The sequence below is a fragment of the Nansenia antarctica genome (genome assembly GCF_963989245.1).
Source record: "Nansenia antarctica genome assembly, chromosome: 15".
In the NCBI taxonomy this organism is placed as follows: Eukaryota; Metazoa; Chordata; class Actinopteri; order Argentiniformes; family Microstomatidae; genus Nansenia; species Nansenia antarctica.
In genome coordinates, this window is record NC_137685.1 from 31,197,847 (window position 1) to 31,209,706 (window position 11,860).

Sequence of the window (11,860 nt, forward strand, 5' to 3'; positions counted from 1 at the left end):
TGTTAAGGTGAAATTCAATGATGTTGTTAAGTCACTGCCGTACTCGACCAAGTTCGAGACGGACAATGGGTCTGATTTCTTTCGGGTGATTCATGACAGACAGGTGAAGGTGTGTAGGATGTGTCTGCAGCCAGGGCACATCCTACGGGAATGTCCCGAGTTCAGGTGCAGAAGGTGTGGGCTCAGCGGGCATTATGCGAGGGAATGCGCGACTTTTGAAAACAAGTGCAGGGGGTGTGGGGACCTGGAATCCCAATGTAAGTGTAGGGAGGAAGAGGAAGTAGTGACGAGTCCATCCACTGTTTTTAGACAGAGGGAGGAAGAAGGGAAGGGGGGAAAGGGGGAAGAGGAAGAGAAGGGAGAGGGAGAGAAGGGAGAGGGAGAAGAGGAAGAGAAGAGCGAGGGAGAGGAGGAAGAGGGGATGGAGGAGGGAGTATCGTTGACAGCTCAGACTGTGTCAGAAACTCAGAGTACGAGGTGGTCGGGACTGACAGGAGAGAGTGGGGGGGGGGGGGCATGGGGTCGAGCCTCGACAGCTTTATGGGGGTAACCCAGGCATCGGAGTTGCAAGGGAGCGCACAGACGACCGGGGGGAGAGGTTCCCAACAAGAGCCTTTGCCCCCGAGAGTCGTGCGCCCGACAGAAGCACAAGAGGCAGGCAACAAATCAAAGGAGGGAACCCCCATGAACAACGAGTCGGAATGGCGAGGGGCCGTATCCGTAAGCCCCCCCCCGAAAACATCTGAAAAGATGTTAACAAGTGTCAGTGACGATGGGTGCGGGGAGCAAGACGAGTCTGAGCTGTTGACGATAGTGGGAGGGAGGAAGAGGGCGCTGTTAGAGGGGAAACTAAAGCGCAAGTCAAAGCAGCAGAAAGCGGAGGGAAACAAGAAATAAAAGTAAAATGGTAGTAAACATGTTTATCCTCCTACACTTGTTTTCAATGGTCACGCTTTCCTCCATAAACATCAATGGGCTCAACAATATGGAGAAGCTGGAGGAGGTGCTGGTGACTTTCACATCTGATTTTCTGATACTGCAGGAGACAAAGTGGACAGACACCAAAATGACAGAAATCAAGGGGAAATGGAGGGGTATGCTGTTTGCAAATAATGGGACAAACAAATCATGTGGGGTAGCAATATTAATTAAAGAGAATAGGGTAGAGAATGTAAGAGAGGTTTTGAATGACGGGAAGGGTAGAGTAATAGGGATAGAATTTAATATAAATAATGTTATGTTTAGATTAATCAATGTGTATGCACCAAATAGAGAGGTTGAAAAGAGGGATTTTTTTGTAGAACTGGGTTTGCACTGCACAGGGAATTGTATTTTGGTGGGTGACTTTAATGTATTTTGCACTAAGATGGATGTTTATAGAGTAGATAGTTTTAAGACAGATTCAGCTAGGAGGGGGTTATTAGAAATGATAGAGCAGAGAAATGTAATAGATGTGTGGAGAGTTAGGAACACAAGTAAGAGAGAGTTTTCGAGAAGACAGGTAGTTAGTGGGGTTTTGAAGCAGAGTAGAATTGATTTATGTTTAGTGTCAGAGGGGATAGAAAAGGAAATAGGGTATATACAACACAAATTCACGGGGTACAGCGATCTTGGGTTTTGGAGACAGTGCAGGAGTATTATGATAATTTATTCAAAAAAGGTAGTGTAGACAATGACAGTGTAGGAGAAGTTTTGGGGACAGTTGAGCATAGGTTAGCGGATAGTGACAGGGAAGGGTGTGATAGGGATTTATCAGAGGGGGAGGTCAACTTAGCCATTCAGAGCTCAAATAATGGCAAAAGCCCGGGCTCTGATGGCTTACCAGGTGAATTCTACAAGTGTTTTAGTGCAGTGCTTAGTAAGATTTTGTTGAGGGTTTATAAGGAAATGGAAAGGGTAGAGAAGGTTAGTGAGTCGATGGCAACAGGGTTAATTACTTTATTATACAAGAAGGGTAGTAAGTTACAGTTAGGGAATTACAGAGGGATTAGTTTATTGAATACAGATTACAAAGTGTTAGCGAAGATTTTAGCCAATAGGATTAAGTCAGTAGTAGGGTCCATAGTGTCATCGACTCAGGCGTATAGCATACCAGGGAGAGATATAGCGGATACAATAGGGTCAGTCAGGGATACAGTGAAACACATGAAGGAAGAGGGAGGGATAGTGTTGAGTGTAGATTTCAATAAAGCTTTTGATAGAGTAGAGCATGAGTTTATGTTTAGGACGTTAGAGAAGTTTGGTTTTGGGGAGAGGATAGTTCAGTGGATTAGGTTACTGTATAGTTGTGCAAAGAGTAGGGTAAAGTGTAGTGGAGTTTTGACAGATAGTTTTAGTTTAGAAAGATCAGTTAGGCAGGGTTGTCCGTTGTCCAGTCTGCTGTATAGCATTACAGCAGAGCCACTGGCGACGATGTTAAAATCAGACAGACACATTCAGGGTATACACATTCCAGGGGGTGGGAGGAGTTTAATATCAGTATGCAGACGACACAAACATAACAGTTAGGGACGTAGATAGTGTGAAGAGAGTAGTCAAGTTATTAGAAGTATATGGGAAAGCATCAGGGGCCAAAATGAATGTAGAGAAGTCAGAAATACTGTGTGTAGGGAGTGTAGACATGAGTGAATGCGATTTACCTTTGAAAGTGGCAAAAGGAATGATAAAAGTGCTAGGAGTGAATGTGGGTGTGAATGAAAAAGAAGCAAGGGATGTAACATGGACAGGGATTTTGAACAGGGTGAAACAAACACTGAATTCATGGAGAAGGAGAAAACTGAAACTAAGGGGGAAGGTGACGGTAATAAACTGCCTGATCCTATCAAAGGTGAACCATGTTTTAAGTGCACTAGATTTACCTTTGTGGGTCACGAAAGAATTGAATGGGGTGATAAATAGTTTTTTGTGGGATAGCAAGCAGGCACTAATTAGGCACAGGGTGTTAATAAATAGTTATAAGAATGGGGGGTTAAAATTGATAGATATAGAGGTGAAGAAAAGGGCACTTAGGGTCAAAATTGTGAAAAAGTTTTTGTATGGTAGGGATGAATATTGTTGGATGGGTTTCTTTGAGGATTATTTGCACAGGTATGGGGGGTGTGGTGTGAATGGTCTTTTAATGGTTTTTAATAAACCACGGTATGAGGGAATGTCACTGTTTTATAGAGAGGTGTTTGAGGCATGGGGGAAATATTTAGAGCAGGTAAGGTACAAGTGTGTAGGGAAAGATGAGGTTTTAAATCAGCCCATCTTTTTTAACCCGAAGATAAAGTATAATAGCAAGATGATAGTTAGTAAGCACTTTGAACAGGCAGGGTTTAGACAGGTAAAAGATTTAGGGCCGGTTTCAGAGACAAGGCTTAAGCCTAGTCCTGGACTAAATCACACTTTCAATGTAAAATCTCCATTGAAGATGTTTTTTAGTCTAGGACTAGGCTTAAGCCTTGTCTGTGAAACCGGCCCTTAGTGTCAGAGAACAATTTCAAAACAGAGCAGGAGATAGTGCAGGGAATAAGGGCAGTGAATAGGGATATAAGAATAGGTGGGATTGCAGGAGTGTATAATAGAATTAGGGACAGTATAAGCAGGGAATGGAAAACTTTAATGTTAGGACAGGGAGAGGCAGGTGAGGAAAAAAGGATGGTAGAATTAAGGGTAGAAAGGAAAGGTTTAGAGGTCAAGTTTGAGGATGTGAAAACAAAAGGGATATACATGGATTTACTGGGTGATTAGTATCTGTGTTTGGTTTTGAGTCAGTGTTTATGTTTGTTTTATGATTTTTCTGAGTTGACCAAGGGCTGCCAGGCATAGATAAGACCTGGTATGCTACTTGGTCTCATGTTGGTTTTGTCTATTCTGGTTTAGGTTTAGGTTTAGGGTTAGGGTTAGGGTTGTGTCTGTCCCACTTTTTGCGCTGTCTGTCATGAATCACAGTGTTTTTTATGTGTCGTATCTTTTGCTTTATCATTCTTTATTGTTTTATCATTTCTTTATTTGTTGCAGCATTCTTTATTGTTTCTTTGTTTGGATTATTTTGCGTATGGTTTATTTGTTATGTTGATTTTATGATTTTTATGATTTTACCAAGGGCTGCCAGGCATAGATAAGACCTGGTATGCTGCTTGGTCTTTTTTGTTGTCGTCTTTTGTCTATTCTATGTCTGTCCCACATTTTGTGTTGTGCTGTCTGTCATGTCTCACTGTGTTATTTACGTATCGTATCTGTATGTGTTTTGTGAATAATGTAAATAACCAACTGAAAAAATTATCTGTGAAATGTATTTTTGATAATAAAAGAAAAATAAATAAATAAATACGCCCGATCTCGTCCGACCTCGGAAGCTAAGCAGGGTTGGGCCGTGTTAGTACCTGGATGGGAGACCGCCTGGGAATACACGGTGCTGTAAGCTTTTCGTTCCTCCGCGTTACCGAGGAGAGGCGCGTGCAGCGGCCGAGGAGAGTGTACTCTTTCCGGATAGACATTTATGCATGCTCTCGGGGTTCGAAACATAACTTCCCGGGGTGCCAGCGGGGTGGTTGATGGCTCAAAATGACCGTATGGTGAAGTTAGCAAAGTAGTATTGTGTTTTTACCACCTTCCTAGCCGGTGTTATTCACGGACAAATACGGTGCCCGGGGCACACTCTTTGCGGGTTAATAACGTCGCTTTACCGGGGCTTACGGTGAAAATTCAAATGTGTCCGGACAGGAGAGAGGGGCGGGATCGTAAATCACTTCGATTGGAGACCCCCATCGATGTCGACACTGCTCGGCATACTGCTACTAGCTTACTAGCTTACTATATTGTTGTCTTAACAGTTGGTAAAATAACATGATTAAAATAAATATATATGAGCAATAACATATCGTGGGCAAGTGTAACGGAGTAGAAAGTACAGTTCAATTATAGCTAAAATAGAGCTAAACTGCGCCCTCTAGGGGTTTAATGTAAATACAGCTGTACAGTGCATAGCGCGGGACGCAACATGATCCTGCTCAGTTCATCTGAAAACATTGACTGGGTAGGTCACGTTTTCTACAGGGTCTGAGATCGAATATCGTTTGAGAGATTATCAATGTACCTATGTTTTATTTGAATGTTGATAAGTAAGATAGCTGTTTTGAGTTTCCCCATTTATAGTATTTTAGTTTGGAACATATCACAAGTTTGTTAATGTGAGTTTTCTGTTGTTAACAATGATGGCGCTAACGTGAATGTCCGTGTGTAACATCATTTTAGAATCTAGCCTGATGACCCTGCAACCGTGTCCACAAATTGATGCACTGTATGTTTTCTACAGGTAATATTATTATTGTTGTGCTATTGTATGTCTGTTGTTCTGCCAAAGTTAGTAGACCGTATTGTAGGAGGTTGGGTTTTCCATCTCGCTAGTTTGCACCACTCTCGCAGCTAACCTAGCAGTCAGGTTGCAGCCATGTGTTGCACGTGGTGTGCATGCGTGTATTCCAGTTGCGCTGTTTTTCTATGCATTGTATTGTTATTGTTAATATATATATAATTGATTGTTTGACTGTTCAAATACCACTATACGATCACACAAGTGAGGATTTATGTAGTCTACACATTTTGTATTTTTGTTTCATATTATTGTTATAATTTGTGTAGTATGAGTGACTACTGTATGCTCAGTTCATCTGAAAACACTGACTGGAATCTAGCCTGATGACCCTGCAACCGTGTCCACAAATTGATGCACTGTATGTTTTCTACAGAATAAATTAACGTGAGCCATCCAGCTGAGAGTGATTCATGCAAAGATACACCCCGTCACACAAGCACTACAACCAACTTGTCCGTCTGAAGCTACAATACTGGGATCATTCGTGATTGGGCTACAAACAGTCAAATACTAGGCGAACATGTGTGTAAGACACAAATAAACTTGGATTTCATGCATTTCAAGTGGCATATTTGTAATCATGACGATGTAGTCATGTCTAAGAATGCATTTCATCATGTTAATTCCAAGTATAGTGAAAATACCACCGCTCATCCGTGATCAGACTTAGCTGGGGTGCTGCAGCTGAAGAGTATCAAATAGAGTGCAAAAAAGCAGCATCTGCACACTCAAATATGTGCAAAAAACAATGTTTATTGCAAGCTTTCGGTCCCCAGGCTATCGGACGATGTAAACAATAGCTGTATGACAAGTTTGTATGACGCAGTTTGACGAGGCTGAAAGCGCACAGGGTTGCCAGATGGGATTGACAATTTACAGCCTAAACTTTCTATAACCTCAAAATCAAGTAGCCCATTCGGCGGTGACCCGCCCCATCTGGCAACCCTGGACGCAACTCTGCAATTCTGGACGCGAAATGCATTTAGGGAAATAGGAGACGAGATAGTGTCCATCAAAACCGACTTCAAATTTCCCGGAAATAACTGCTCGCCTACTAAATTTCTCGCATACTCAAATCTCGCATACTGTACGTTTGGAACGTACTACATACTCAAAATCTACGTCATATCTAGTATGAGTAGTATGCTAGTATGCTATTCCGAACACAGCCATTTATTTAATCACAGGAGCCACATGCAGACAGGTTCAACACTGTCACCAGTAGATGGCGCTCTACAGGAACGAACTTCAATCGATGTCAGAGAGGGACATGAAATAACAAGCAGACACAGTTAACTGTATAATTCTCAGCATTTTATTGTGCAAAGTACCAGACTCCACTGTTACCAAGACAAACTATTTTCTAGAAAGAAAAACTGAAGCTTCGCCAGGTAACTCAAGCCCAACACTTATGGTGGTACCCTACTGGTGTGGGGTGGTACTACAGGTAGTCTAACACAGGATATCAGTTTTCAAAGCAAAAAGAAAGAAATATTCAAGTATTAAAAAGTAATTCAGTGAAATTAAATGAATAATAATTAAGAAAAAGAGTACAAACAGATAGAACTGTTATAATATTATAATGTATGAACATTGTAAAATAGAGAGGAGGGGGGGAGGAAGGAGGGAGAGGAAGGGAGGGTAGGAGGAGAGGACGGGAGACATTGAGAGAAAATAATCTAGAAAAGGCTCATGTCATGACACAACCTTCTCCCTGATCCGATCAACAAGTACATATCCATACAGTATATGATGGTGCAGCCAGCAGACCCCCCCCTTCTTCTTTAGGGCTCCTGCCTCCTTTAAACTCCTCCCACACTGGGAGCAGTCGTGTTAACTAGTGTGTGTATTCTCTGGTGTCTCTTTAGGGATCCTGCCTGACTGAAACCCTGCCCACACTGGGAGCAGCAGAACGGCTTCTCTCCTGTGTGTATTCTCTGGTGTTTCTTTAGGGATCCTGCCTCACTGAAACCCTTCCCACACTGGGAGCAGCAGAACGGCTTCTCTCCTGTGTGTATTCTCTGATGGCTCTTTAAGTGTCCTGCCTGACTGAAACTCTGCCCACACTGGGAGCAGTAGAATGGCTTCTCTCCTGTGTGTATTCTCTGGTGACTCTTTAGTTCATCTGCCCGACTGAAACTCTTCCCACACTGGGAGCAGCAGAATGGCTTCTCTCCTGTGTGTATTCTCTGGTGACTCTTTAGGTTTCCTGCATGACTGAAACTCTGCCCACACTGGGAGCAGCAGAACGGCTTCTCTCCTGTGTGTATTCTCTGGTGACTCTTTAAGTGTCCTGCATGACTGAAACCCTGCCCACACTGGGAGCAGCAGAACGGCTTCTCTCCTGTGTGTATTCTCTGGTGTATCTTAAGGGATCCTGCCTCACTGAAACTCTTCCCACACTGGGAGCAGCAGAATGGCTTCTCTCCTGTGTGTATTCTCTGGTGTTTCTTTAGGGATCCTGCCTCACAGAAACTCTGCCCACACTGGGAGCAGTGATATGGCTTCTCTCCTGTGTGTATTCTCTGGTGTTTCTTTAGGTCACCTGCCCGACTGAAACCCTTCCCACACTGGGAGCAGCAGAACGGCTTCTCTCCTGTGTGTATTCTCTGGTGACTCTTTAGGTTTCCTGCATTACGGAAACTCTGCCCACACTGGGAGCAGTGATATGGCTTCTCTCCTGTGTGTATTCTCTGGTGTGTCTTTAGGTCTCCTGCCTGACTGAAACCCTTCCCACACTGGGAGCAGCAGAATGGCTTCTCTCCTGTGTGTGTTCTCTGGTGACTCTTTAGGTTTCCTGCCTTACTGAAACTCTGCCCACACTGGCAGCAGAATGGCTTCTCTCCTGTGTGTATTCTCTGGTGTCTCTTTAGTTTGCTCATATAACCAAATCTCTTTCCACACTGAAGACAAGAGTGAGTCTTCTGTCCTCCTTGAGTCTGTGGTTGTGATTTAAGGTGAGTTGGACAAATGAAACTCTCACTGCAATCTAAACAGTGGTGATTCTTCTGTCTTGAGCTCCTCCTCCTCCGTCTGTGTTGTTTATGGCTTCCTGATGCGGAGGAGCTGGGCTCCATGTCTGAGTCTGGGTTGGAGCTCTCTCCTGTAAGAATAGGAAAATATACAGGATTAGAAACAACATGAGAACAAGTGCTGCTTCCATAGACTCAGCAGTGCCAGAAGTAACACCACATCTCTGGAGTCTGCACACGCTGTGGGAACATAAGGTGTTCAGAGTGTTAGGATACCTGTAATGGAAAACTGTAATATTCCATCCTTGATAGAACTGTGTCATTTAAATTAGGGATGCACCCAATTGAAATTTCTTGGCCGAAGCTGAATTTAAGGAAACATTTGTCCGAATACCGAATGCGTACCGGCAGTTTTTCATTTCACTATTGATCACTTTTATTGAACACTCCAGCAGACATTAGGCTATACCAACAGCACAATAAGCACAATAACTGGAAATAAATAAATAAATAAGAACAGCATTGCACTGTTTGATCGCGTCATCAAAAACGTCTACTCAGGGTTTTTCCTGCCACAAAATGAGGTTATGACAGAGACGGTTTGTTAGTCCTTGTTAATGACAGTAGTACCATGTCATTCTCTCTCCCCCCCCCCCGCAAAGAGCCACTGCTTTTTGGTCAGGCTGCATTTGCAAATAAGAATTTGTTCTTACATGTTTGCCTGGTTAAATAAAGGTTAAATCTTTTAATAAAAAATTAATAAAAAATAAAATCCAAAACCTATTGTTGACTGTCTGATTAATACAACTTTTCAGCAATTGAAACCCCTGACAGACTTAAAAACTGATCATTTTGCAAATAATACATTAAAAGGAGCACTGACTAACGCTAGTATAGGCTCAACTTGTCATTCTGGATAATGGAACAGCAAGCCAACTAATGTGACTTTCAGGATTTTTGATATGAAATAACGTTTCGACCTAAGACTATTCTGACAGTTGACAAAGTGACGAGTGTGCAAGCCCAGGGCTCCACATGTTGCTGGCTGGTTCCTTGTTTTGTCTTCGCTAGCAAACACCAAAGCTAAGCTTATTTGCAGCACAGCGCCACCAGGGTTAAGGTTAAATAGCGCCCCTGCCACCACATGGGCGCAGTGCCGCAATTGCAGTTAGAAATGACAGAAATCCACCGAGTGCAACGCTTGTCGAAAATACGACCGTCAGAGTTTTGACGAGAGCTGGAGGCGGCAAGAAATATGACGGAGGCGGCCGCCTCATAATTCTCTATGCAGGAAAAACCCTGAAACCCTGCTACTATTCACCTGTTGATAGGATGTGTTTTTCCATTGTGCATAGGTAAATTCTAAATACTGTATCATTGGTAATTATAATCAAGTTGTAATATCTAAACTGTTGAGATAGAGCAAACCTCTCTCTGTCTCTGTCATGCACAAACTGACCATGCTTTTCTCTGTAACTGGACCGGAGCCAGATTTAGACCACGGCTAGTGGGGCCAGTATACCTTGCAGCAGGGAAACCTGACTAAGGGGCCAGGGGAGAGACTGGGTCAATAGGTCAGTATATTTAGGACCGGCCAGTCAGCTGACCAGAGTCAGGTAACTGAATTGCCATGACGACCAACCCGTTATGGGATGGAGACGAGCCGAACGTACATCTAACTTTAGTGTAAACAACATGTTTGACAGGAGAATAATGATTTGCAAGGTACAGCAGATTCCTGTGTCAGCAGGAATCTAGATTATAAGGAGGCACTGTGAATGTCATTCTGTGTGCGTTCTCTGTCTGTGCCTGCGACTGAACACACCCGGCGCCGTGAATAAACTTGTATCTTAATTGTCTACTTTGAGCAAGCTTTAATTAATTACTTTGGGGAATCAACAAATCTCGGCCTCCGCCCATCATCAGAGAATCTTCTATTATCACCTGTATAACCAGGGGTGCACATAACTTTTTGGGGCCAGTGCTCAGAGGAGCACCTAGTGATGCTGCTTGGTGCTCCCCGAGCTCGCGAGTCACGACCCGTCCCACAGGATGGATAAAAAAGGGATACATGGATAACTTATATTAGCAAAACGACATGTAGTCATAAATAAAGATGAACAAACAAATGATTGTGTGCAAAACAAAAGAAACAAATGCAAATTCAAATGACTGCTCTTTAAGCATGAAAGTCTGTCAGACTCCTTTAAATACAATGAAATCAACTGACATCACTTTAAGCACTAACTGAATGTCTGTTCTTTAAACACACTGAAATAAACGGACATCTCTTAAAGCACTGCTCTGTTCTGTAAACACTGAAATCAACTTTTCAACAAAAAGTTACAGCCTAAGCATTTATTTATGCTACAAGCTTAATCATCATCATCACTGCTCTCTTGACTGCTGTTATCACTGTCCTCAATTTCAACCATGGTAGAGGATGTTATAGGCCAGGGGTCGGCAACCTATGGCACGCGTGCCAGCAGTGGCACGCGACAGCTTAAACAGTGGCACGCAAGCAATAAGTGCGAGAATGGGAGAATGTTTTTATTTTATTTTATGTTGGCCGCGTTCGTAAATTCGCGCACACTGGGTTCAACGTCATAATGGGACCAAGTAATTTGATTGGACTAGAGTCTAGAGGCGGTCTCAGGGACGCTCCGGCGCTCTCAGGGCGAATTTACGAATGCAGCCCTAGTCTCTCTTCCACTCCACGAGAGCCGTATTTCTTGCGCCAATTTTCAAAGTAAAATTCTGAATTCGATTCGATACAAGTGTTACTGTTAAGCACACATAACAATATAATAATAATAATATATAATAAGAGTGGGGTTTTGTGTCCCAGAAAGACCGTGCTGTATGTGTCCTATGTCACGAGAATGTTGTTTGCCGAACTTCAAGCGTTAAACGGCATTAAGAGACCAAACATCAGAAGTCGTTCAAGGATGAAACAGACAAGGCCGAATCAATAAGACGTGCTGTGTCAAGGTATGGGAAGCAGGCCAGCACCTTTAAAGCATTTGCCACTGCTAAAAATCACGCAACTGAAGCAAGCTTTCGCATTGCTCATTGCATTGCGAAACGTGGAAAGCCATTCACTGATGGAGAATAATAGGAGGCTTTCCTCTGTAGCTCAGATGTTTTGTTTGAAGGCTTATCAAACAAAGACACAATAAAATCAAGAATAAAAGACATCCCAGTGTCAGCCAGAAGTGTGGAACGAAGAATAGGAGAAATGGCAGAAAACGTGAAAGCGCAGCAGACCGCTGGTTTGAAAGATGCGACGGTGTTTAGCCTCGCACTTGATGAGAGCGTAGATGTGAATGACATGCCATGTTAGTTAAAGTGACCAAGTACCACCCCCAGATAATGGAGTTGAGCAAAGGAAAACAGGGCCAGGGATCACATTGATTGTTAGGACTGTTTACATGGCTTTGCATACATAGCTCTTTGCAACCAAAAAAAAAAGTTTGTTGTGGTTGGAATAAAAGAATAAAATGTAAGTAACAACCACATAATTATATAA